A 24,909-nucleotide genomic window follows, 5' to 3' on the forward strand; every position below is an offset into this window, starting at 1 on the left:
GCATTTGCTGCTAGATGGTGGGAAATGAACATGAGATCAATCACTACACCAGATCTCTGAAACTTTCTCCTTAAATCTAGTACCTTCACAAATGACTTGTATGAAAATGTTTTATGTAATGGCCTTGACGATTTTGTCTCATGCTGGATATAATTTCAAGAAGTTTTACCACTTAAAACTTTTTTTTTTTTAACTGATGGTAGTTGTATTTCCTTGTTTTCATCTGATTTTAAAGTTAATAGTTAAGTTTGAACTGCTAGCTATGCCATATGAAATTTTATTTCTTAAAAGCCTTTTTAAAGAAGCAAATTATCTTACTAAAACACTGTAAAAATAAATATTTGAATAGCAAACAAAAAATGACTTGTATGTATTCCTCTGTGGGAAAGTCATTTAGTATTAGAAATTTATCGGAGAAGCAATATAACAGAGTAGCAACTTATCAAATGATATCAGTAGCTCTGTAGGGAAGCAAAAAGAAGCAACTTTAGAGATAGAAAGAGGTTCCGAATGGGATGCAAATCTGAGAGTATGAGTTGTGAAGCCTATATTTACCACTGGGAATCAGTGAGAGAACATTTTCCAGTGTGTAGGGGAAGATTTTTTCCTACTTATTTGTGTTTTATTCTTGAGTAAATTTTCCCTGTCATATTTTATTCTGGCTTAATTGGAGAGATTTAGTGGAAATAGGGGATCATGAGCTATTAACTAAAATAGATTAATTACTCTTTGAATATCATGACATGGGTAGACTAATATAGGGTATCAGCTGACCCTGGACACAATGCATACAAAATGCTAACAATTTTATTTCCATTGAAAAATAAATATAGTAACAGTCTCTTCATGGTTCCAAAATATCTTCCTGATGTATTTTGTAGTTGTCTTATGCATCCATGCAAAATTCAAATGATAAGGACAAAAATCACACAGAAAGTCAGAAAAGTTGAGATGTTCATCAGTGGAGATGACCAATATATTCTAAGTATCTAATTATGTGTAGGAGTTGGCATGTCTCATCTGCCTTACCTACCCAGAAGAATTCATGGATAATAATGATCTTAACTCAACATTTTAAGATTCATCAGATTTTCTCTTATCACTTAATCTTTGTCTTTTGTGCTCCTTATTAGGCTAACCCTTTAGCTTAATTCAAAACCTCTGAGAAGCTTCAACCTACTTCCCACCTAACTCACCACAATCTAACAGTGAGGAGGTGGAAAGAATCCAGGCCACAGACCCAGGACAACTGGGTTATCCTTCTGACTCTGCTAACTGTTCTCTGTGGGGTCTTGGAAAAGGAGCCTCACTTCTGAGTCTCATTTTCCTTTCCTAGGACTAGATGGTCCTTTATAGTTCTAACTGTTCTCTGATTATGTAGTTGTCAATCTTCTCAATCTTGGAATCCAAGATGTAAGTACCAGACTATAAAAGTTAGTACCAGACTGTAAGCTTCTTATTTCACTTAGCATAGCACATTGTTCTATAAACAGTAAGTGCTTAATAAATGTGGATTTTAACTCAACTTTCTTTGGTCTCAGTTTCTTTACTTATAAAATTAGTGATGACTAAGAGCCCCTTTCAGCTCTACCATATCGTTTTTTTTTTTTTTTTTTTTTTTTTAGTTCTTGTTAGCTTGCAGAGAATGGCACTTACCTTTATAGTTTGTAGGAGAACATAATTCAGTGATTGCTGTAGGTACAGTGCCAGACTAATGTGATTTTTTTATTCAATTGATGCTTTCTATGTATGTTATCATTGGAGAACCAAAGAGAGAAAGAACTTTAATTGGGAGTTGGTTGGATTGCAGAACAGGATTGGATATATATATATATATATACACACACACACACATACACACATATACATACATATATATATATATATATATATATCTTCACTGTTTTTAGGAAAGGAAGTGTCATTGAACTTAAAGCAGGCTTGAGGATCTTGACACTATGAGAGGCAGCATACGAAAAGGAGGGAAGATCACGTTCTTGGGTAAAGTAGCAAGATGTAGTAGAATAAGCACTGAGTTTGGAACCAGAAGATCTGGGTTCAAATCCTAACTGCTGCTAATTTCCTTGTGTTGTTGTGTTACTTTAGGCAAGTCAGTTCTCTGGAATCAGTTTCCTTATTTATAAAACGAGCTATTTGAACTAAATGTTCTATTAGGTTTCTTCCAGCTTTGGGTCCTATTTACTTTGCAGTGAACCAGAGAGCCAATTTGAGGTTAATTGATGGGCAAAGGAAGGAGCCAGCTCACCCCTTCCGAGGACAGTCTGATAATATGACTTAAGGGCATTTTTTTTATTCAACCAAAGGAAAAAAAAAACCCAGATGTTTCTCTTAAAATCACTGTTTGTGAGACCTTCTCATTGTGGGCTACAGAAATTGAGCTTCATATTTCTGTTGGATTTATTTCACCTTTAAGCAACCAGCTGTGGTTTTCTAGGGTCTGAGCACTGCTTCTTTCCTGTGATGGTGGGTGAAACTTAGGCCAGCCTGGAGTCCATCCTTCTTTCAATCAGTCTATTCAAAGGTGTTGGTGGGAAAATAAATGTAGCTATGAGGGAGACAACAACAACCTAAGTCTTACTTGTAAATATTGAGAGTTTCATCATTAGGGATATGGGGAGCAGAACGAGAAGATGCACGAAGAAGGGAAAGTTGAATTTCTTTTCAGATTTATTATACATACTGATTGTAGATAGAGTTTGTTTCAGAGCTTTCATCTTACGTAAAAGCCAATAGTGCAAGAAGTCAGATTCTCAGTTCCAGATTTCAGATTCTCACTCTCAGATGTCCAATTCATTTTTGATAAGCTTGCCTGGTTTCTTGGGTCCCTGCTATTGGCCATGAATAAGCACAGATAGGCCCTTCCAAGAGATCTTCAGTACTCCATAAATGTGCAAAAATATAGCCAGATCTCTAGAACTAGATGTAAATGGACAGGTTCTAAGAAAGACCAAAAAACCTCAAAAGAAATAAAGGGTTGCATGACAACATTATGTGTGAAGGTTCTTATAGTCCTTTGAGTGTTCCATCAATGATGCACAGCCAAAAACATTTCATTCATTATTGATCTCATCTGATGAAAGAGTATAATCTACCAGAACAGATGACCAGCAGCAGGGTGCACCTATTGCTGATTCTTATATGGTCTTTATTTGTAGAAGAGAGTAGATAAGTTGATGAAAAATTCATTATACAGTAGTTATAGCTGCTGTTCTTGCCTTGCCCCACGCCTATGGATTTGTATCTTATCTATCATGGTGGATTTGATAGATACCTAAACTGGGACGTGGTTCTCTCTCAGCCTCCACAGTTTCCGTAATTGTCTGTCAAACACTCACATGTCTTTCTGGCGAACCATAAATCATACCAGTGATATATCAAGAAGGCCAGGGTCAGCATATGCTGTGTTCCTGAGTACACGCCTTCTGAGAGATTCTCCTGTCCTAAAGGTGCATCCGTGCCTGACTCAAGTGTGGGGAAGGTGAGGGTCCTTCCGGGTCATTCATTGTCAAGGACCTTGGTAAGCAGACAGACAATGCAATTGGTTATTCCCTACCAATTATTGTCAGGTTGTATTGGAAAAGTACTGGTTTTAGGACTCTGGGGCAAGAGAGAAGTACAACGGATAGCTTAAATTGGTGGGATGTTTGTCTCATTTCAGGGAGTAACTACTTGGGCCTTGTCTCTTTATCTGGGCATTTCTCACCGTCTCCAATATGGCTCCAATCTGATCTTCTACAGATTCCTTCCACAAATTCACTAGAGTCAAATCAATCTTTTCACTGTTTTCTACAAATACCATCTACATTTCACTGCTCCTATTCCCTCCCCTCTCCTTTCTCCTCTCTACTTATCTAAAACCTACCATCCTTTAAGGTCCAGTCAAGTCTCACTTCCTCTAGGAAACCTTCCATGGTCCCTCCGATCCATAATAATTGTACTGATCTTTAAGCTGAGATCCTTCAGTGCAACTGGATCCAGATGGAAACGTAATTGAGAAACATTTAACAAAACAAATAAACATATAATATAGCAGAGAGAATGTTAATTTGTGTTTTTTTTAAAGTCAATATGTGAGAGGCAGCGAGGTGGCGCAGTGGATAGGGCACCAGCCTTGAATTCAGGAGGACCTGAGTTCAAATCTGCTCTCAGACACTTAACACTTCCTGGCTGTGTGACCCTGGGCAAGTCACTTAACCCCAGCCTCAGGGGGAAAAAAAAGAGTCAATATGTGGCAGGCTGAGGTAGATTTTTATAAGTCTGAGGAGACTGCTCTAATCTCTGCAGTGCTTAGTTCCTATTCTCTTTATTTGTCATTTATCACACAAGCTCCATGAATTGGGGTTTCTTTTTCCTCTGAGGGAAAGTACTAGGAACTACATCTATGGCAAATGGACTAAAGAGAAAATGTCTTCCCTCAGTTTGGGGTGGGAAGTGGACATGTCAGGATGCCATTGCTACTGTGGAGACTGGCATGAAAGTCAGGAGATCACCCTGCCAGGCCATCGGGTATTTTCCCAATTCCACTAATTATTCTTGCTAACTAGGTGCTGAGCACTGTTATTTCTATATTGGTAAAAGACTGTAAGTGGTATTAGACCCTCCAAATCAGCATCCTGGGGAAAAACCCCAGACGCATTGCACCAGTTACAATTCTGCTGCTTGACATTATTTGTTAGTGATCTTTTCAGGCAAATAATTCTGTTAGAAAGAGGATAGGGGCTGTCTTTTATTTTTCTGATCCCCATGAAGTGCCTGGAACAGGGCCGGTTTTATAGTAGGCAATCAACAAATGATTATTGATTAACTGACTGATATCCTCACAGAGGATAAGGAAGGACTCACCTCTTTTAATCCAATACATCTGTCCTTCCAGCTGTGACTCAAAAGCACTTAGCTTGACGATGATTTGTTCTAGTTTCAAAGCTGAGGTCAAATGTGTTTTGCCTTGAATCCTTTTCTCTTGGAACAGGACATATACACAGGCATAGCAAGCACATGATTTCCTTCTAACATGTTTGTTATCAACATGCTTCCAAAATCCTCCCAGGAGATGTTATATTTTATTATATTTTGGCTGCTACCCGGCTTGGTTGGCCCAAGGAACCTTTAACCTCTGGCAAGATGTTCAGGGTCAATGAAAATGAGTATTCTAGTTTTCATCAGTCTGAAAGCAAAACCATCATCCCTGTGGGTGCCAGGGAGGGTGTGCCTAGCCAAGAGAATGGGAGATTCAAGGGGGAAAAAAACACCTAATTGAATACAGGAATATGAGGAAAACAACAGCATTTGTTTATCCCTGGGGAATAACATCATTTTTTAGGCCTGTGACCATTCCTTCACTCATAGAGGCAAAGATGTGAAATCTTAGGAATACCCATAGTCACAGAAATGAAGCAATTTGTGAAACTCAGTAGAACAAGATAATGTAAAGTGAAGAGAAAAGAGAGCAAAAGAATAGGAGAAAAGAGGAGAAAGGTAGGAAAAAACAAAGGGAAAAAAAACCAGGAATGGATAGTGAGGTACAGTGGAGAAAGTACTGGCTCTGAAATCAGAAATCAAAGTTCAAATCTTACCTCTGTCTCCTACTTATGTGACCATGGGCAAGTTACTTCTCCCATTATGGACCCCAGTTTACTCATTTTAAGAAGAGGAGGTTGGATTGAGGTTGCTCCAGTCCCTTTGGGATCTAAATCTCTAATTCTAGTAAGAAAGAGAAGATAAAGAATACAATGAGAAAGGGGGAAAGAGCTAACATCCTGACTTGTGCATAGTAGATACTTAGAAAATATTGAATTGAAGAAGAAAGAGGATAAACATTTATACAATGGTTACTCTGAGACAGATCTTGAGCTAAAAACTTTACAAATATTATCTCATTTAACCTTCACAACAATCCTGAGAGGTAGGTGCTGCTATTATCCCCATTTTACAGTTGAGAAAACAGAAGCACAGATTAAGTGAATTGCCCAGGCTCACATAGCTAGTAAGTATTTAGAACTGGATTTAATTTAAAACTTTCTGACTTCAGATCCAACATTGTATCCATTGCATCATTTAGCTCTTCTGAAAGAAGGAGGAAGAGGAGGAGGAGGAGGAAAGCTAGAAAGAATGAAAAGGGAGAGAAAGGATAAGAGAGGAAAAAAGAAAAGAGAAGGAGATAGAGGGGAAAGGAGAAAGTAGTGAAGGAAGAGACACCATGATTGGTGATGGGCAGGTTTCCAAAGGGAAGCTCAGCAGGAGCAGACATCATGCAATATGCATGATTGGCACAAGAGATATCCAAATGCTGCATTTTAACTAAATTTAGATCCTCAGCAGAAGAGGGGAGACAGAGATCTGAACCTTGAAATAGAGCTGACTTTGGGAGATTCAAGCCCTGGCTCCATAGGTGACCTTTGACTTCCTCATTGATAAAAAGTCAGGAAGCATCATAAGGGCTGTCCTCTCCAGCCAGAAATGTTTGTGAATGTTCTAATTCCTTATGGCTGTCTCTCTCCATCCTTTACAGAAAACCTAACTCTTAGAAGGAGAAGGTCATTAGCTCTGAGCAGAAGGCTAAATAAGGGATTGGGAGAAACAGGACCAGAAAGAAGTCTCCTGGTTTTCTTTGTCTCACTGGAACATTGTACAATGTCTTGTGTACAGTGGACATTTGATAAATGTTTGTTAAATTGGATTGGGTGGAGTTGGTCTCCACAAGTCATTAAGCTCACTAAGGATAAAACTAGGTTCTGAAATAGACTTTTCCCACTATGTTCTGCCTTGTTCCGAGCACATTTGGAATACTGTGTTCAGAGGAGGGCAAGAAGGGTGGTGATTAATTGGGGAAAAGATCATAGGAGCTTAGAAGAGGGGAAGATTTAGGAAGGACATGATATGATTGTAATGGATTATTAATATGGTTTAGGAAATGATAATTTTGAAGAATACGAGAAGCATCCAAAACTGTATAATTCTTGTCTTTGATGATGTTCTATTTAACACTTTGGCACATAGTAGGTATCTGATAAATAGTGGTTGACTTAAGAAAATATTTATTTTTTTGTTTTTATATCATTTGTATGTTATAGCATATTCCTCCTTCCCCAAGTGATTGATTATTGATGAAGTGATTACATGGCTTGATGCAAAACAAAATAAATAGAATCTGGAAATAATCTGTATGTTGGAAATGTTGTATTGGAACATGTGGCCGTGATTCTCCAGGGGCCATTCCACAGAACAGGTCTTAAATTTTTTCTACTCCCAACCCTTTTTTGCCCCGAGAAACTTTTACATGACCTTGGACACATAGGTATATAAAATATGCATACAAATCAAACATTGACTGATAATAAAGAAATTTTTAAAAGCAATTCTTTAATATATATATAATTTTACCATTTAGTTGTACCATGCTCTCCTGGCAGTTACAATTACCAGTCTGTCCTAGGCCCACCAGAGCACCTTTGACCACTGACCTTTGCAGTGTGAACTCTACCCAGCTCACCTCCTCTGAGGCCTTCAAAGGTCTCAGGCCACAATCTCTTGAATCTATAGTTTAATAACCGGTAGTGTACTCAAGAACAGCCACGTGTAATTTTAAAAGCCTTTATTATACCTGATCTGAAGACCCAGGTGTTCACTACCAAACTCCTTACCTCTTGGCTATCCATCAGCTTGGCTCAGCTACCCTAGGCTAAGGAGTCAGGTTAAAGAGCACGACTGCTGTCTGCAGTGGGTTAATAAAGGGCCTGTGACATCACACACACAACCAACCAGCGAGAGAGTCACCCATTACAAAGCTATCTCAATGTGGCCAGGATCCCATCCACAGGGCAGTCCTAATATCCACAGAGATTACTTCTGGGCCACTCAAATCTCCTGTTGTGCTGTGGCCGCCCATTTAAAGGACCCTTACATTTACTAAAGGTAAAAATTTGCATACCAATGAGATGGATACATGACTGTACTTTTATATAAAGAATTGGTAGAATATTTGATACCTTTTACTGTTATCAAATTTTTCATGACCCTCACATTTCAGACCTCATATGGGGTCATAATCCAGAGTTTAAGAAGCTTTGCCATAGAACACACCCCAGTCTCTTAGTGGGAACATGTTCAGTGCTGAAGGACTTGTGTTTTAGGATGATAAAGTAAGATTCTTATTTAGAACTTTGGTCCAAATAGGCTCCACGGGGCCTTTCTTTGCTCCATGACAATGCTCTATGTTAAAGAACATTGGCCACTGAGACAGGAATTACACTGAGACTTGAAAAATCTGCTCCAATCATTGCATCTTCTCTCTTCCTATTAGACAACTGAGGCTTTTTTTTTTTTTTTTTTTTAGTTTTCACATACTAGTTTCTTCCCTTACTTTTTTTTTAAATTTTATTTTGTTTTTTATTAATTTTTAGAATTATAACATTTTCTTTGACAGTACATATGCATAGGTACATTTTTTTTTTTTTAAACAACATTATCCCTTGTATTCCCTTCTGTTCCGATGAGACTTTCTTTTAAACTTCTTATGGTATTTAGGGAGGAGTCTTCTCTTCATCTCACCTATGGAGGCTGCTTGACTATGGCATTGAAAGTACACATCCAAGGGGCAGGTAGATGGTGCAGTGGATAGAGTAAAGGCCCTGCTGCCTCAGACACTAATACTTCCTGGCTGTGTGACCCTGGGCAAGTCACTTAACCCCAAGTGCCTCAGGGGGGAAAAAAAAAGTAAGGTCCTTAACAAGGTCCTTAAGGTGGGAAACATTGACACCTTTTAAGTTGATCCCTATTCTCAAGATGCAAGCTTATTCATTGGGAAAATAAATCATAGGATATAAAAAATTAGAGATCATTTATACCATCCACCTCATTTTACATGCATTTTCATATGTTCTCAATCATGAGGACTGAGAGGAAAGTTCCTGGCCTTCGCTGTGGAGAGGCAGTGGCGTAACCCCACAGTTGTGGAGATAGGAACCATATGGCTAAGTGATGAGGCTTCTTGAGATCCAGCCTCCTGGTCAGAGGCAGCAGCATTTCCTGGACAATGAAAAGTTCCAGGAACCAGCTTTCTAGAACAGGGGTTCTTAACCTTTTTGTGTCAAGGATGCTTTTGAAGCCTATGAACCCCTTTTCAGAAAGCTTTTGTATGCCTAAAATAATTACATAAGAAAACAAAGGAAACTAAAGATTAGTGAAAGTTGGGTTGTTGGCTTTCTCTCCCCATGTTAATTTGAGTTCTCTGTAATCTATCCATAGGCTTTCTTTAGGAGTCTTTGGAAAGACCAGTATAAAAATTTCTATTCTAGAGGGAAAAAGGGAATTTCTGCACTGTAACAATCCATTGAGGTACAGAGTAATTATCACAAATACCCTAAAGCAGGAAGAGCATCACAGGACTGAGCAATCACACAGAAGAGCCAAGTTCTATACTTGGTCTCCCAGAAGTTATTTGGAAAGTACAGATTTGCTAGGTCAACATTTACCTCCCTATAAATTCCAATTTTTTCCTCCCTGGGGAGACTAACCTCTTAGGATAAAAGCCTCAAGCTGGAGGCCCATGTTCATCCCCAGAGTAAAATTAGGGCTCTCTTGGACCTGAGGGACAGTTTTCTAGTAAACCCACCATAGAGTCATGTTATGAACCTGAGGACTGAATATGTCTCTAGAGGTATCAGGGGAAGGTAGGAATCATTGGAAAGGGAGGAGCCAGATGGTCATTTATGGACTACTGTAAGTTTTTTAAATCTGTTTTCTGTATTTTCTGTGAAGTGAAATCAAAGCTGTCTTATGCCTGATAGACTTTGTTAGTGTAATGGGGAAATCCTTAGAATTGGATTATTAGCATTGGCCCCTTTCTTTGGGGCCTTGTGCTCTGTCCTTTCGCTAAAGGATGTACATGACACAGCAAGTATTGATTGGCTTTTTGGTTCCTGTGACCTCAGTGAAGATGAGTTACTACAGGTCACTCACCTAATAACTATGACTGAGTGAGGAACCAATCAAGAGCTATTAAATCTTGGACTTTCTTTAGCAAGGAGACAGAGCACATAGCCTACAGACATGGGTCAATACCAATGTCCAACTTCAGGGATATGTCCCATGGAAAGGAGCCAATACATATGGGCAACTTTAGAGATGACTCTGGTTACTTTCTCCCTCTTTTTAAATGTTTGCTGTTCCCAGGAAATTATCTGACGTGCATTTAACCCATTATCCCCATCTTCAGTTCTGGAGTTTTCTGGGGACTGGGCAAGTCTCCTTCAAAGCATCATATATCTCCACCAATGACTTGCACTGAAGATCCCAACTAAGTTCACAACTTTTTATGGTTCTTACTGTCCTTCTGCATCCTATATGAAGAATATCAAGCCATCCAATCAGCACAAATCTTAGACAAATCCAAAGTGAACCGTTCCCCTGCCTTTACTGTAGGTTTTGGACCTGCAGATTATATTTATGGGAAAAAACAAAATAATTAAATTCCATAAACAATATTCTATGAAGTTATCACAGCTTATCACCTGGTTCGTGCCTGAAAGAGACTTCAAGTAGTTGCTCAATGACCTCTTCCCACAAGGGGCTACTGTCCGAAACTCACATAGATGGGAACAGCCTGACTCTAACGGAAGTAGTACGCTTCTCTTATCCTTTCTGTCCCCTTCTAATCATTTCTTGGAGCAGAATTCTAGAGAAAAGTTTGTAAAGAAAATCTTGGGTATGATTATTGTCTACAATCTCTCTAAAAAGAATGAACAAGATCTTTTTTAGAAAAGATCCTCTGCATACAAATCAGATCTCGGCTTTAGGGCAACTGTCTATTTTTTCTACCACAGAAGAAATGCTTAAAGTACAGAAGGCTCATAAATGAGCATTAACAAATATTTCAAATATAAAGCCGTAACCTCTTACACTTATTTTATTCTCGGAAGAAGTAAAAACAAATCTGTGGGGTTGTTAAACAGATATTTCATATTCTTCACAAATCTGAGTTGTCTGATCAACTCACAAAGTTCAGATTTTCTTACCAGACAGACAGATAAGAATCTTTAGTACTTTCAGGTTCAGAATGATTGTATCAATGGTAATTTCCCTTGTAAAGCTACATAGTCACAGAAAGCACATTTTTTAAGGGCAATCAGCTTAGAAAACCAAGAACTCTTAAAGTCATGAGCTGCCCATCAAATTTGGAAAATCCATCCAGCAGCCAAGGACTTGAGGCCTCTGACTCTCCTGGAAAGCACAGGTTCTGGCTTATCTGCTCAAAGAAGAGAAATCTCCTAGCTCTCTAGATGAGAATGCAAAGGAAAGTGTTGTTAGGTTTCAAATCAATGCAGTCAAAAGAAAAAGGGAGTGTCTTTTGCTTATCAAAATGTGTGGCTTTACCTCATCCTGTGACTAAGCATTTTCAAAGAAATCCCAGCCCTGGAGAACTAGGGACCAAACAAAAACTGTGCTGCACATGTCCCTGGACAAGATGCCAGAACACAAGTCGCACAGAAAGGGGTCACTGAGTTTGGTCAATTGTAGGGATCACCCCTGTTAAATCATCTTGAAGGCTCACATAGGAGTGGGGTCGGGAAAGCAACAAGCATTAATTTAACATTGAGGAAGCATTGACTCTGTGCCAGCACTTTACAAATACTATCTTATTTGATCTTTACAACGACCTTGTGAGTTATATGCTATTATGACCCCCATTTTACAGTTGAGGAAACTGAGACAGAGGTTAAGTCTGTCTTAATCCCACCCCACTAGGGGAGGAAATGTAGTGCAATGACTGGAGTCTGGAGCCCTAGGTTCAAATTCCACTTCTGTTGTTCACAACCCATGTGACCTTGGGGACTCATTTAATTTCATGAGGAAGGTTGGGCCAACTAAGGATTTTCTAAGGCTACTTCCAGCTTTGGATCTATAACTTTTCCTTTTACAAATTAGTCATCCAGGGTCCAGCACACCAAACTCTGAATTTACATTGCTTAAGCTCAGTCTGGGGATCTCTCAAAAATCATATCTTTGTTGAACTGTGAATGCATTCAACATTTTCCCTTGGAAGTTCAGATCAAAGACACCTCCTATCTAATTCTCTACACATGAGGTTGAAAGTTCTTCAACATAGAACAGATAGTACAAAGGATAGAATACTGGGCTTGGAGTCAGAGAGATCTGAGTTCAAATTCAAATCAAAACACTTACTAGTTGTGTGACCCTGGATAAGTCACTTAACTCTGCCTCAGTTTCCTCATGTAAATTGAGATGGTTGGACTTGATAAATTAGAATTGTTCAATCATTTCAGTCCTGACTCTTTGTGACTCCATTTCAGATTTTCTTGGCAACGATACTGGAGTGTTTAGCCATTTTTTTTTCTCCTGCTCATTTTATGTGTAAAAACTGAGGCAGAGTTAAGGGACTTGCCCAGGGTCTCACAAGCTAGTAAGTGAGTGAGACTGGTAATAGAGACTAGATTAGAAAGTTCCTTTTATCTCTAAAATTAAGACAATATGATTTTAGGAAATAAAGAACCCAACTGGATAAAACCATACTTGAATACTAATAAGTCCAATATATTCATATGATATAATTCTGTGAAATAAAGAATTCAACTGGATAAAACACACATGAATAATGGTGAGTCCAGTGTATTGATTTCCTTTGTTAAATCCATGACTCAGCCCAGTGTGTGAAGGTGATGTTGGGTTTTCAAAACCTTGGTGGGTCCTTCCAGGCTAGAAGGGGTCCAGTGATGGATGCTCTGTCTGTCTGTAGTTTAGATAAATTCTGAAAGGCTCATTACCAGAAGGTCAGTCTCCAGGTGATGAATTTCTTCCTGCCATAGCAGCTCATGAGACTGTAAGAAGAGTTGTCATCTGTTTTGTGGCAGGGGAGACCACTCTGATGAAATCATAGGTCCTTGAGGTATTGAGTAATATTCTAGCACTCTGTCCCAGCTAACCCAGGTCTCAGCTTGCAGGAAGAGAAAAAACAGAAAACAGCCCCAGACTAAAAGTCCTCATCTAATCTACTCCTGTCCTATCCCTTGCATTGAGGTGGAGAACTGAGAGCTTGTTGGAAAGGCAACAGCCCTCATCAGCATTTCCTCCAGCTGACCTTGCTCAGCTAAAGGCTCTTTAAAACAACAAGAAGCAGCATTTACACAGTGCTTTCAGGTTTTGCAAAGCTGTATACATGAACTCAGATAAAGTATGTTTCTGTAAATGCCAACTTGCTCGGGGGCTGTGTGTGTGACAGAAGTTTGCTTGCAGAAATTTGCTTGATCAGCTTAGTGTGGGGTCATCAATACATTCCTAGTCTGCAGGTCGTGAAGGCATGGGGCACCATGGAGAGAGCAGTAGTCTTAGAATTGATTTCCTCATTGTAATACTACAGGTAGCACGATGAAGAGGAGAGGGGAATCTGGAACTCCTGGGTTCAAATCCTACTTCAGACACTTATTAGCTGCAAGAACAAGATGTCACTTAAGTTCCCTGTGCTTTAGTTTCCTCATCTTTATAACAAGCACTTATTAAACACCTACTAGCCCTGTGTTAAGCATACAAAGAAATGAGGAACCAGTCCCTGACCTCAAAAAGCTCATAGTTTAATGGGAAAAACAACTAAGTCTGTACAAGATATAGACTGGAAAAATTAGAAGTAATTTTCAATAGGTCTCACCCCCTGAGCCTCAGCTCAGGATTGGGCTGTGAGATCCAGTTTGAAATCCATGATCCTCTGTCTTACTAGCTGGGCTTTAGGTGAGACATTTGCCCTTTTCTCTGTTTCCTCAGCTGTAAAAGAGAGAGTTGGAACCTATTTTCTTTAAGGCCCTTTTTGGCTAAAATTACTGGGATCTGTGTTATCTTCTTAAGTTTTTCTCCCTAAAGGGGAACCCTCTGTAGACTGACTTGGGAGGCCAAGTTTCTAGAACCTTAGAGACCCAATCCCATCATCCCCACCATCTCTTCCATTCCCACCATTCCCACCATCCCCACCATCCCATCTCCTCCAAGTTTCCTGAAAAACAGCTTCTTGTTTTCCTTAGAGAATCAGACCAAGCCCTTCCTTGGGTCACTGACTTCATTGCATATAAAACCCTGGTCTCATTAAAACCCACAAACCACTCGAGGTGTGGCTGGGTGATTGGCTCCCCAGGCTGAGGCGGGGCAGAATCCTGTTTGGAATCCCTCAAGGAAATCAACCTTGGTGGGGGTGGGCTGGGCTGGGGCTTCCCTTACTCCTTCCCCTTTTCCCCCTAGCGTTCTCTCCTCTTTCCTTTCCACCCCAGAGATTTTCCAGCTGTGACCTTCTTCTGGGCAGAAGCAAGCTTCCCCTGGAGACTGGGCGCCCCCCTCCCCCCCCAGATCCCCCTCTGTGTTTCTAGTCATTGAGACAAATATTTGCTTGAGTTTTTGGCAGGCGGCAGGAAGGTTCCTGGCTCTGGCTCTTTTGCCCAGTGCCTTTCAGTTCCTTACACCCTTCTCTCGGAAGGGAAGACCAACGGAATCACAGACTGTCAGCATTAGCAGAGGCCTTTGATTGGGAAATGCTGGACTAGATGACTTTTAATTTGGCCATGACACACGAGGCTTGAGAAATGGTAACAGAATCCAAGCCTTGAGAGGCCCCAGGATACAGAATACCCCTGGGATAAGGAGGGGTTGGGGAAAATTTGTGGCAAGAGAGGAAATTAAGCCAGTTCAGGCCCTCTTCGCCTCTGCCTGGACTACTGTAATAGCCTCCTAATTGGTCTCTCTGCTTCCAGTCTCATCCATCTTCCAGAGATGCTATTGTTGAGAGCCGGAGCATATGGGGTACTTCTGGGATTAAAAAAGGGTTGCTTGGTTCTTGGCCATTCTCAGAGGTACAAAGAGGCACTCAAAGGTGGAGGAGGAGGTTTCTCCAAGTACTCTGAATCTCTGCCAAGTCATGGAATTGGTAAAATATTTTGGGCATCTCCTTTCAAAACCCCTCTCTTTTTTTCCTCTTTTTTTTTGGGGGCAAAACAATTAGGCTTAATTGACTTGCCCAGGGTCACACAACTAACAATTGTCAAATGTCTGAAGCTGGATTTGAACTCAAATCTTGATTCTAGCATCTGTGCTCTATCCACTCTTGTCATTTAGCTTTCCTTGCCTTTTATTTTTTATTTTATTTTTAATAACAGTCCTTTCATATCTTTGCAGATCTTGGCATCAAGTTTAGAACTGGAATGGTATTTAGAGCTTCTCTAGTCCAATCCCCTTTATTTATTTATTTATTTTTTTTCTAAATTTTACAAATGAGGAAATTGAGACTTTAGGGAAGTCAAGTGAGTTTTTGTACATCAGAAGAACTGGGATTCGAACTCAGGCTCTCTGACTCCAAATGTGAACAATATGTTCTTTTTCCTACTACTCTACAATTGTCTGAATGGATGGCAGATTTTGGAAAAGTCATTGGTGGTTTTGCTGGGAGACTATTTGTTTTGAAGGCATTCCCCAGAAAAGAGGGTAAGTGGGCTCTGCTCTGCCATGAGCCCTGTCCACACTGACAGAGGGGATAGGCAAGATGGGTAAACAGATAATAGGCCCAAATTCTGGCGGTGGAGTGTGGGCCTAATGGATAAACATTTCTAATTGTTAATTACACCATCATGAGATTTTATGACTTTTTAGATTAATGTTCTCTGAGGGAATCTTAGCATTACAGACTTAGAATTAAACGATCTGGAGGAGATGATTTAAAGGGGTGTGGGTCTCAGAGTATTGAGGAGACTGCCTAGAAAATATGGTCGCTCCAGTTGAGCAAAGAGAAGCTAGGTCCCATCTTCTGGAATGAGTTGATGAGATCCCAAAGGAAAGAGAAGGCAGTCTTTGAGCAAAAGCTTTGGCTAATCCAAATGTTTTGTGTGAGTGTGTGTGTTTGTGACTTAGTGGTTCAGAAAATCACCCCTCAAACCGACTATTGGGTTGTTAGTTTGAGAATACCTACTTTCTCACAGGCCATTAAATTTTACTCATATTTTCCTTCACCTTCTCAGTGACCATGGAAATGGGGATGAGAAGAGGTCCTGAGTGTGCAATTAGCTCAGTCCCCAGTCTTCCTGCTACCTCCCCTTTCTTACACAAAACAACTCCAACAACCATGAAAATGAACATCGATGTTTAGAGAGGTAGGTCTCTGAACTCAGATCACCAGGCTTTTCTTCCTGTATTCTGAAATCTGAAAGTCAAATGCCGCTTCCTTATAATCCCAGACAATTTATTCATTAATTGAAGGCTAGAAGTCACCTGAGGGCAACCATTTCCTCCACCAGCCAGATTTTACAAGATGTGACAATGACCTCAAAGGCTCCATGGGTCTCAGCCAATAACAGCTCTCACAGCCAAGGGTATTTGTCCTCTCCATTTCTCTCCCACTCCTATTGTTCTGTCTTATGGAATTCGAGCTAGTGGGTTCTGCTAATAACATCTCTGGTGAGTAAGTCAAAGCAATTATTTCCCTTTCTCCTTTCATTTGGCTCATAGCTGGCTATTGAACCATTTGGAAGATTTGTCAAATGTAATTTCTCATTTTTGTTATTATACTTTTTCTTCCACAGTCTCACCGGAAGGATGGAACAGATTTAGTTTGAGTGTTTTTGCCCCAGATGTTAGCGTCCAAATAAGTAGAGATAATTTTTTAGCTTTGAATGAGAAAACGAGTCTTTCTTTATAGCTATTAGTCTGTGGGAAAGATACAAAGGTTCAAATTCAGATCAATGTGAACAGAGTAAATCTGAAATCTGAAGCTACATTGACCTTGAAAGGACTAAACTTTGAAAGAAAGGAAGGACCTTGGGAAGGAATGTTCTTTCGACAGGTCCTTGTTAAGTATCTGAACCAGTCACCATGAGGAATGGAGCAAAAGGTGGAGACTTGTGTTCTTCCTCTTGGATCGCTTAGAGTCACAGTGGGTAAATGAAATTAAACATATGAAATGGAGAATATATATAGGACAATCTAAACACACAGTGTTAAATTGAGTGAAGTTGAGGGTAAAGAATGATAGAGGTAGTTAGTGTTAATGGGGGTTATAAGTGCAGTATAGGTCATAATAACACGTCCTGTGCTGTTTATTCCAAGTTTGCCTTCTGGAGGGAGGTAGGATGGGCTTTTGCCCAAAGGCATGCATTTTAGAGTACACTACTGCACACCTACTCCAGAAATGGTTTTAAAACAATGGAGTTTATCCACTAGTTAACAAGAATAGGGATGGAGGAATAGACTTGTAATTTCATTGTTCAAATAAGGAAAATCAACCTATTGATGGTAAGTTGACACCTTCTCTTCATTCTTGATGAGGCGCTTTAACAATAGTAATTATTTAAAACCTCGAAGTTTCTTCTTTATCTATCCAAGTTTGATCCCAACCTCAGCTTCCCAGGAGTGATCTCAAGATGTCCCAGATCCTCTACCACAGGATCGGTATCTGGGCGTTAATGTTTTCTCCTAAACCTGGGTGACGTCTAGAGACGGGTCTTTCTATTAATGAGATTTCATGCCCCAAATTTTGAAATTTCTTTGTATTCCCTTGTCCTCAACTTGGTTTGATTTGAGTATTTTTTTAGAGTTGCTTTTCTGCAACACATTTTGTACCAACATTGTTGTTATCACTCTGTCAACCTTAGGACATGGTGAAAATATTACTATTTCCATTTGATAAGACAAGGAAACTGAGGCTCAGAGACATAACTCAGCTTGATGAAAGTCATAAAAGTAGGAACAGAAATGGAATTTGAATCTTGGTCTTCTGACTTTGAGTCCAGTTTATGGCTACATTATCATCCTCTTGGTACAGACTTTATGGGGGAGGTGGTAGGGCCTGTCCTGGGTCTATCAGTCCACAGTGTAGGAAGAAAATCACAGTACAGCCACAGTTGACGGGAAACAAGACTAAGAATGAATTCAGTGATGGCGCCCAGAGCCTTAAGTATCCATGGACAAATGAACAAATGATACCAAAACAAAACAAAAACAAACCAAGATGAGCTAGAAATCCTAAGTTAGAGACTAATTTGGCTTGGAGTGTTATGGACACCCATGTCAAGAATGACAGTCCCTGCCCCCTATGAATTTACATACTATTTGAGTAATTTAAATTTGCTGGTAGGATTTGGATGAGCGGGGAAGATGTAGGGAGATGGGATGAATAATAGCAACAGCTGGAGGTAAGTAGATATAAGATAGTTTCAGGGATGACAGTGAAAACATATGTTGATGGTACTTAAAATGTGGGTAAATAAGCCCACACTTTTAAAGAAGGAGCTGAGAATCCCCTAACCAAGATTCTAAGCAATGGTACCAAAGTACCAAGCAGTCCAAGGTTCTTATCACTTTTGGAGTAGTTCTGGCCTAAAAGGTCATGCTATAGACTTTCAATAACTCTGCATGAAAGGTTGCATTTAGCCTGTCATTCTTTTCCTGGTGCTATTGTTTATAACAATGCAATAGATCTTGACTAAGCACTCAGGACATACAAACCACTGTGTCCACTTGTCCCTGGAATTCACAAAGAGTAGAAATGGGAGCTAGCTTTGCTTTCTGCTACAGATAGTGGGAAATTTTGCTGGGTATAAAACTGCAAAAACAAATTCCTACCTGTGAAAGTCACTTTATGTAAATGTCAATTATTCATCATATTTCCATCTTACAGTTCCTAGACTTTATTATTAAACTTTGTATTAGTAATCCTTTCCTCTTTTCTCAGATGAGCACTTCACTTCTTCTCTCCAACTTTCCTAACTAATATACTTTAAGTAAAAGCAAAGAAAAATAATGATTATTACACAGTAAATAAAATAAACCATGTTTTAAAAGAACAATATATCCCTTAGTTTCACCTCTTATAATATAAAAATTAAGAGGATAATGGAATGAAGTCTTGTATAATGCAAAAAAATACACTTCCCAGGAGGCAAGAGACCCGCACAACAACTTCAAGAAATGAGTTTCATCTCTAAAATTCTGAAAAAAAATGAATTTAAAAGATTCAATAACTATAAGGTGTTGATACTATAATATTCCTTCCTCCAACACAACACAACACACATACTTTAATGTATGGGAATCAAACACAGCAACAGAGCTTCTCACTACTTACTGAACATAGTTCTCACCTTCTGACTTAGGAACATTTGCTCATCAATACTTCCACTCCCTCCCTGATACACTGTCCTCCTCCTGTCTGTCTACAGACAATTAATCTTTCCTTCAAGGTCTGGCTCATATTTCACTTCCTTTATTAAGTTTTCCCCAACTGTCTCAGCCTACTGACTCTTTCTCTAAATATTGTAATGGTTACAGCTCATCACACACACACACACACACATGAAATCACTTAAAATTTTAACATTGGGATTAATTTAAAAAGCACTGAAACTCAAAAATCATAAAAATGGTTAAAAAAAAAAAACAACTTTAGATATCATCAGTTCAGGGTTTACTTGGTTGACAATTCCTCCTAAAACATTTTCTAGAAGTAGTGATTGCATCTTCACTTGAGGATCTTTAGGGAGAAGGAACCCCATATCCATCATTTACAATGTTGGGACAATGAAGAGCTAACTAAGAAAATGGTATTTTAGTAGGAGTTTGTTTTGGACTATTGCTGAAGATATAAGAAAATATGATTATCACACCCCAACTTCCTAGTTAAAGCAGACCACTTTTCCCTCCCCCATAAATAGGAATTATTATAATGACTCCAGACTGCATGGACTTTTCCCCTTCCTGATGATCACCAACACTTATTATCCATTCCATTTATCTTAACATTCATCTCCATTTATTTGAACAGTTTTTTATATTGTCTTTTTTTTTTTTTTTTTAATTTTGCAGAGGCAATTGGGGTTAAGTGACTTGTCCAGGATCACACAGCCAGGAAATGTTAAGAGTCTGAGATCATATTTGAACTCAGATCCTCCTGAATTCAAGGCTAGTGCTCTATCCACTGCACCACCTAGCTTCCCACCACTGGAGCATCTTAATAGACACACCTGGAAATTCCTAGGAAAGAGAATTTAATAATGGATCTGCTTTAAAAAAAAAAAAAAAAAGGCCTATATCCTTAGATATCCATTTACAAATCAGTTCTAAAAATAAAATTTACCACAGATTCCCCCAAAAAAGCAAATATAATTTCATGGCTATTGCTAAAATTTAATGGTTTGATACATATAACTAGTTCTGGAAGGACAATAATTGTTGTTCAATCATTTTCAGTTGTGTTTGACTCTTCATGTCCCCACTTGGGGTTTTCTTTTTATTACAGCTTTTTATTTACAAGATATATGTATGGGTAATTTTATAGCACTGACAATTGCCAAGCCTTTTGTTCCAATTTTTCCCCTTCTTCCCCCCCTCCCCCCAGGATGGCAGGTTGACCAATACATGTTACATATGTTAAAGTATAAATTAAATTTAATATATGTATACATATCCAAACAGTTATTTTGCTGTACAAAAAGAATCGGACTTTGAAATAGTGTACAATTAGCCTGTGAAGAAAATAATGCAGGTGGACAAAAATAGAGGGATTGGGAATTCTATGTAGCAGTTCATAGTCATCTCCCAGAGTTATTTTGCTGGGCATAGCTGCTTCAATTCATTACTGCTCTGTTGGAACTGATTTAGTTCATCTCATTGTTGAAGAGGGCCACGTTCATCAGAATCGATCATCATATAGTATTGTTGTTGAAGTATATAATGATCTTTTGTCCTGCTCACTTCACTCAGAATCAGTTCATGTCAGTCCTTCTAGGATCTTCAGGCTTTGGGCAAAGAATGTTTAGAAAGGTGAAATCCCACAAAAGTTGAACTCCACATGTAATAGTAGGGCTAGAATTTGAACAGAAAGTGTGACTCCAGATCCAGTTCATTTGTTCTCTCTCTCTCTCTCTCTCTCTCTCTCTCTCTCTCTCTCTCTCTCTCTCTCTCTCTCTCTCTCTCTCTCTCTTTCTGTCTCTCTCTCCAGCTTCACTGTAGACTTCTCAGCTTATTAATGTCTTTCTTAAAATGTGTTACCTCAGGTTGAACACAATAATCCAGATGTGGCACGACCAGGGGAATGAGTACAAAGGGACTCTTACTTCTCTCATTCTATATACTATGCCAGAACTCGTATTAGCAGCCTGAGATTGCATTAGCTTTTTGGGTTGTTATGTCAAACTATGGATTTCTATTGAGTTTGCAGTCCACTGAAACCCCTACATTTTTTTCATATGAGGAGCTGTCTAACTCCACCACTCCCGTTATGCACTTGTGAAGATTATTTCTACTCAGGACATGTAGGGTATTTTTGTTTGTTTTGTCTAGCTAAAGAAGAAAAAATGCCTTATACCTAGTTTATTATAGCATCTTTTAGAAAGGTCAAAGGGAAGACACTTACTTTGCCTATTTGGTCCATCTGAAGCTGATCTTTTAACTTGTCTCATTGCTCATTGACCTTGGAACTTGAGGAGCCCTTAAAATTATTGATTTGAAAAAGACCGGGAGGTTCTTGTGGATAGCAAGGTAAGTAGTGTCAGTGAATAGGGCTTGACAACCAAGAAAGCTAATGGACTTCAGTAAAAGAGTATTTACAAATTAGGAAATGGCAGTCTCTGACCTGGCCAGATCTCATCTGGAGTATTTATTGGGTTCAATTCTAAGCATCACAAGGTAAAATGGAAAGTGTCCAGAGAAGGATAACCAAGATATGAAGACCTGACATTCGTGCCCTCATCGTCCACAGGTATCTCAGATTCAGAATATCAAAACCAAAATTCATGGTCTTCTCCCATGTGCCTGTCTACTCTTATGAACTTCCCTATGGTCTGAGGGTATCAGGATCCTTTCAGTCACCCTTCAAGTCTTCAGTAGCTCATCATTTTCATTTACCACACTTATCAATAAGTCTCATCCTTAAGCAATAACATTTCTTGCATCTCTTCCCTTTTCTCCACTCACATAGTGGCCACATTGGCTCAGGTCCTCATCAGTTCTCTCTTAAGACTATTGCAACAGCCTTCTAATTGGTGTCCCTGCTTTAAAGGACTCTGACCTTCCATCGGTCTACTACATTGCTGCCAGAATGATTTCATTAAAATTCAGGTTGGACCTTGTCCCATCCCTAAACTCTAGGATCAAATGCAAATTCCTCCATTTGGCAATTAAAGTCCTTTAGAATTTGGCCCCAACCTACTTTGCCAAACTTGTAACTCCCCCACCATATACCCCATGGATCAGTCAAACTGTTTACTACTTATTACACAAGACCTTCTATCTCTTGTCTCTCTACCTTTTCACCAGCTGTCCTCAGTGCCTGAATCCACTCCCTCCCTCTGATCTCATGGAATCTCATAGTTTAAATTTTTTTGGAAGGGCCATTTTTTACATGAAGTTTTTCTTGACCTCCTCAGCTGCTGGGGTTTTCCCCTCTCCCTCCAAATTGTTTTGAATCTATTTTGTAAATAATTACATATGTTCTGAATCTCTCCTCTAAATAGATTTTAAGCTCCTTGTGGGAAGGGTCTATTTTGCTTTTATTTTTGTATCTTAGCACCTAAATGAATGCTTAGTACATGTAGGCACTTAATCATACTTCTTGATGAATTGATTTAAGATAGGCAATGATGCCATTAATGACTCCTTACTTAGTGTCGAGTTCTGGGAATAATATTTTTTTGAGGAACATTGCTATTTTGGCACTTATTCAGAAATGGATGAAGAAGATGGCTAGACTCAAAATCATGTCATTAGAAATAGTATACAGTAGGTGCTCAATAAATGCTTGAGGGTGTTTAGCCTTAGAGTACATAAGGCTCTGAGGTCTTCCAATATTTGAAAAAAGAAATGTCATGTCAAAGAAGGATTATTCTTGTTTTGCCTGGCCTTGGAGGATAGAGTTAGGAACAAAGAATCTAAGTTCCATACAGAGAGGCAGATTTTGGCTCTGGATAAGGAAGCACTTCTGAACAAACGGGAGTGTTGCCAAGTAGAAAAGGCAGTTTCATGAGGTAGGCTAAGTGAATGAAGTCTAAATTACAGTTTGTTGGGGAGATTGTAGATAGAATTCTTAGTCTAGGTGGCCTTAGGACCATGCTATTCTATAATTTTCTGTGCCCGAATCTGAGGCAAATACAGAACAAAGGGAAGAAATAGGTCAGACCTTCAAAGAGTTTCCAATCCAGCTGGAGGACCAAATTCTCCTTGTTGTAAGGAAATACTAGTAGTCCCATGCAAGCTTTCCATAGCTGGAATAAACAACAACAACAACAACAATACTCCACATTGCTAGGGCTATTTTTCAATGAGATTTCAGCCCAACAACATGAGCTAGCTAGACGATACGGAGGATGGGAATGGATAGAATGGGGAATTAGCCCCCAACTGTAGGGTTCAAAATCAAGGGATGGTTTCAGAGCCAAGGACATTAACCTAGAAAACAGACCATCTGGATGACCTCCAACCTATGTGAAGGAACACTAGCTTTCTTGGGCTGTTGTCTGACCTGAGACAACATTCTCCATTTTGCTCTTTAACACAGACACTCCTACATAGCTGACCCACACTTTGGGATTTTGGCCCCACCTCATGCCTCGGCCTTTTGCTTTTCCCCACGTTTTGTGCCAGATGATGACTGATTGTCTCTCTCTGATCCTGTGCTTACTTTTGACCCTTCACTATCAGACTGGCTAATGCTTGGTTCTTTCTGTTATTTCTTCCTCCCAGAGCCTAGATCTAGGGGGGATCTGGTAGGAGCCGGGAGTAATACATGAAACTACACAAGTGTGTGAACAGTCCATCAACGAGCCTTACTCAGTGTTCCTACCTGCCAGGAACTGTGCCAAATGCCAGGGATACAAAGAAAGGTAAAAACATGGTCCTTGCCTTCAGAGATCTCCTCATCAGAATGAGATATAGCCGTGTGACCAAGTCCTAAGTCTGTCTTTTCTTGGGTTTCACCCAGCACAGGGCAGAGCTCACAGCAAAGACTTTGTGCTCAAGTCCATTAGAATAGATTTCAAATCTGGGTTCAAATCCTGACTCTCCTCCTTATCTAATAACCTTCAATGCAACTTTATAGATGTAGTAATGGACAGAGTGGGAAAGAACTGGCTTCAAATCCTGCCTTCCCTAACTATTCTTAATTACTTAATTAGCAGCTAGCTAATGACCTTTCCCAACTATGTCACTGTGGGCAAGTCATTTAACCTGAATTCCGTTTTCTCCATCTGTCAAATAGGAGTCATAATACCTCATCTTGTGAGGACCAAATAAGATTATGTATGTAAAGCACTATATAAATGTAGATTTAATACTAAGAGTGGTAGTACTATCATTACCTCTCTGTGTCTCAGTTTCCTCATCTGTGGCTTAAGAAGTTTAGACTAATTAGTAGATCCTGAGGGTCCCTTTCAGTTTCATTTCTCTGGGATCATCTTGCTTTGCCCTAACATGCTCCCTAAGCCAGAAGACTAGATGTCTATTGGGTAGACTTTGCTGTTTTTCCTGATACCTCTTTCTCTGGATCCCAGCTGACCGTTTCTTGTGGCCACTTCCCGTAGCTCGAGCCAGCTTTCTGTAGGATCTGGGGTCTGGATAATGAGCACTGACACTTTGATGGGGAAACAGCTCTTGCTGCTGGCTGCCCGTGCCAGGCCCCAGCTCAGTGTTTCCTTTGAGTCTCCTTCTCTCTGCCTCTCCCCTTCCATAAACAAGAACTCAGTAATCATCGAGTGGAAGGCAGAGACACCGGGGCCTGTGAAGCCAAGATGGAGAATCGATTCTTTCTTTCGAAAAGGGACTTTGGAAAAAAAAAAGCAACCTATTTCCTGACTTACATGACTTATGAAAAAAAATTCATCTTAGAACACCAGCCTCATTTTTGGTCTGAAACAGCCCCCT

General features: G+C 39.6%; 2 long non-coding RNA genes across 2 annotated transcripts; one reads left to right on the plus strand and one right to left on the minus strand.

The window, feature by feature from the left end:
• Window positions 1-3,134: 3,134 nt before the first annotated feature.
• Window positions 3,135-7,709, minus strand: LOC141553827 (uncharacterized). Its single transcript, XR_012485663.1, has 4 exons — window positions 7,662-7,709; window positions 5,595-5,721; window positions 3,884-3,989; window positions 3,135-3,534 (listed from the first exon to the last, which is right to left on the minus strand). It is a non-coding gene; the product is annotated as an uncharacterized LOC141553827 (long non-coding RNA).
• Window positions 7,710-7,859: 150 nt separating this feature from the next.
• Window positions 7,860-23,863, plus strand: LOC141553828 (uncharacterized). Its single transcript, XR_012485664.1, has 3 exons — window positions 7,860-7,932; window positions 16,023-16,154; window positions 23,734-23,863. It is a non-coding gene; the product is annotated as an uncharacterized LOC141553828 (long non-coding RNA).
• Window positions 23,864-24,909: the final 1,046 nt, after the last annotated feature.

This window comes from Sminthopsis crassicaudata, chromosome 2 (assembly GCF_048593235.1).
Source record: "Sminthopsis crassicaudata isolate SCR6 chromosome 2, ASM4859323v1, whole genome shotgun sequence".
NCBI classification, from domain to species: Eukaryota; Metazoa; Chordata; class Mammalia; order Dasyuromorphia; family Dasyuridae; genus Sminthopsis; species Sminthopsis crassicaudata.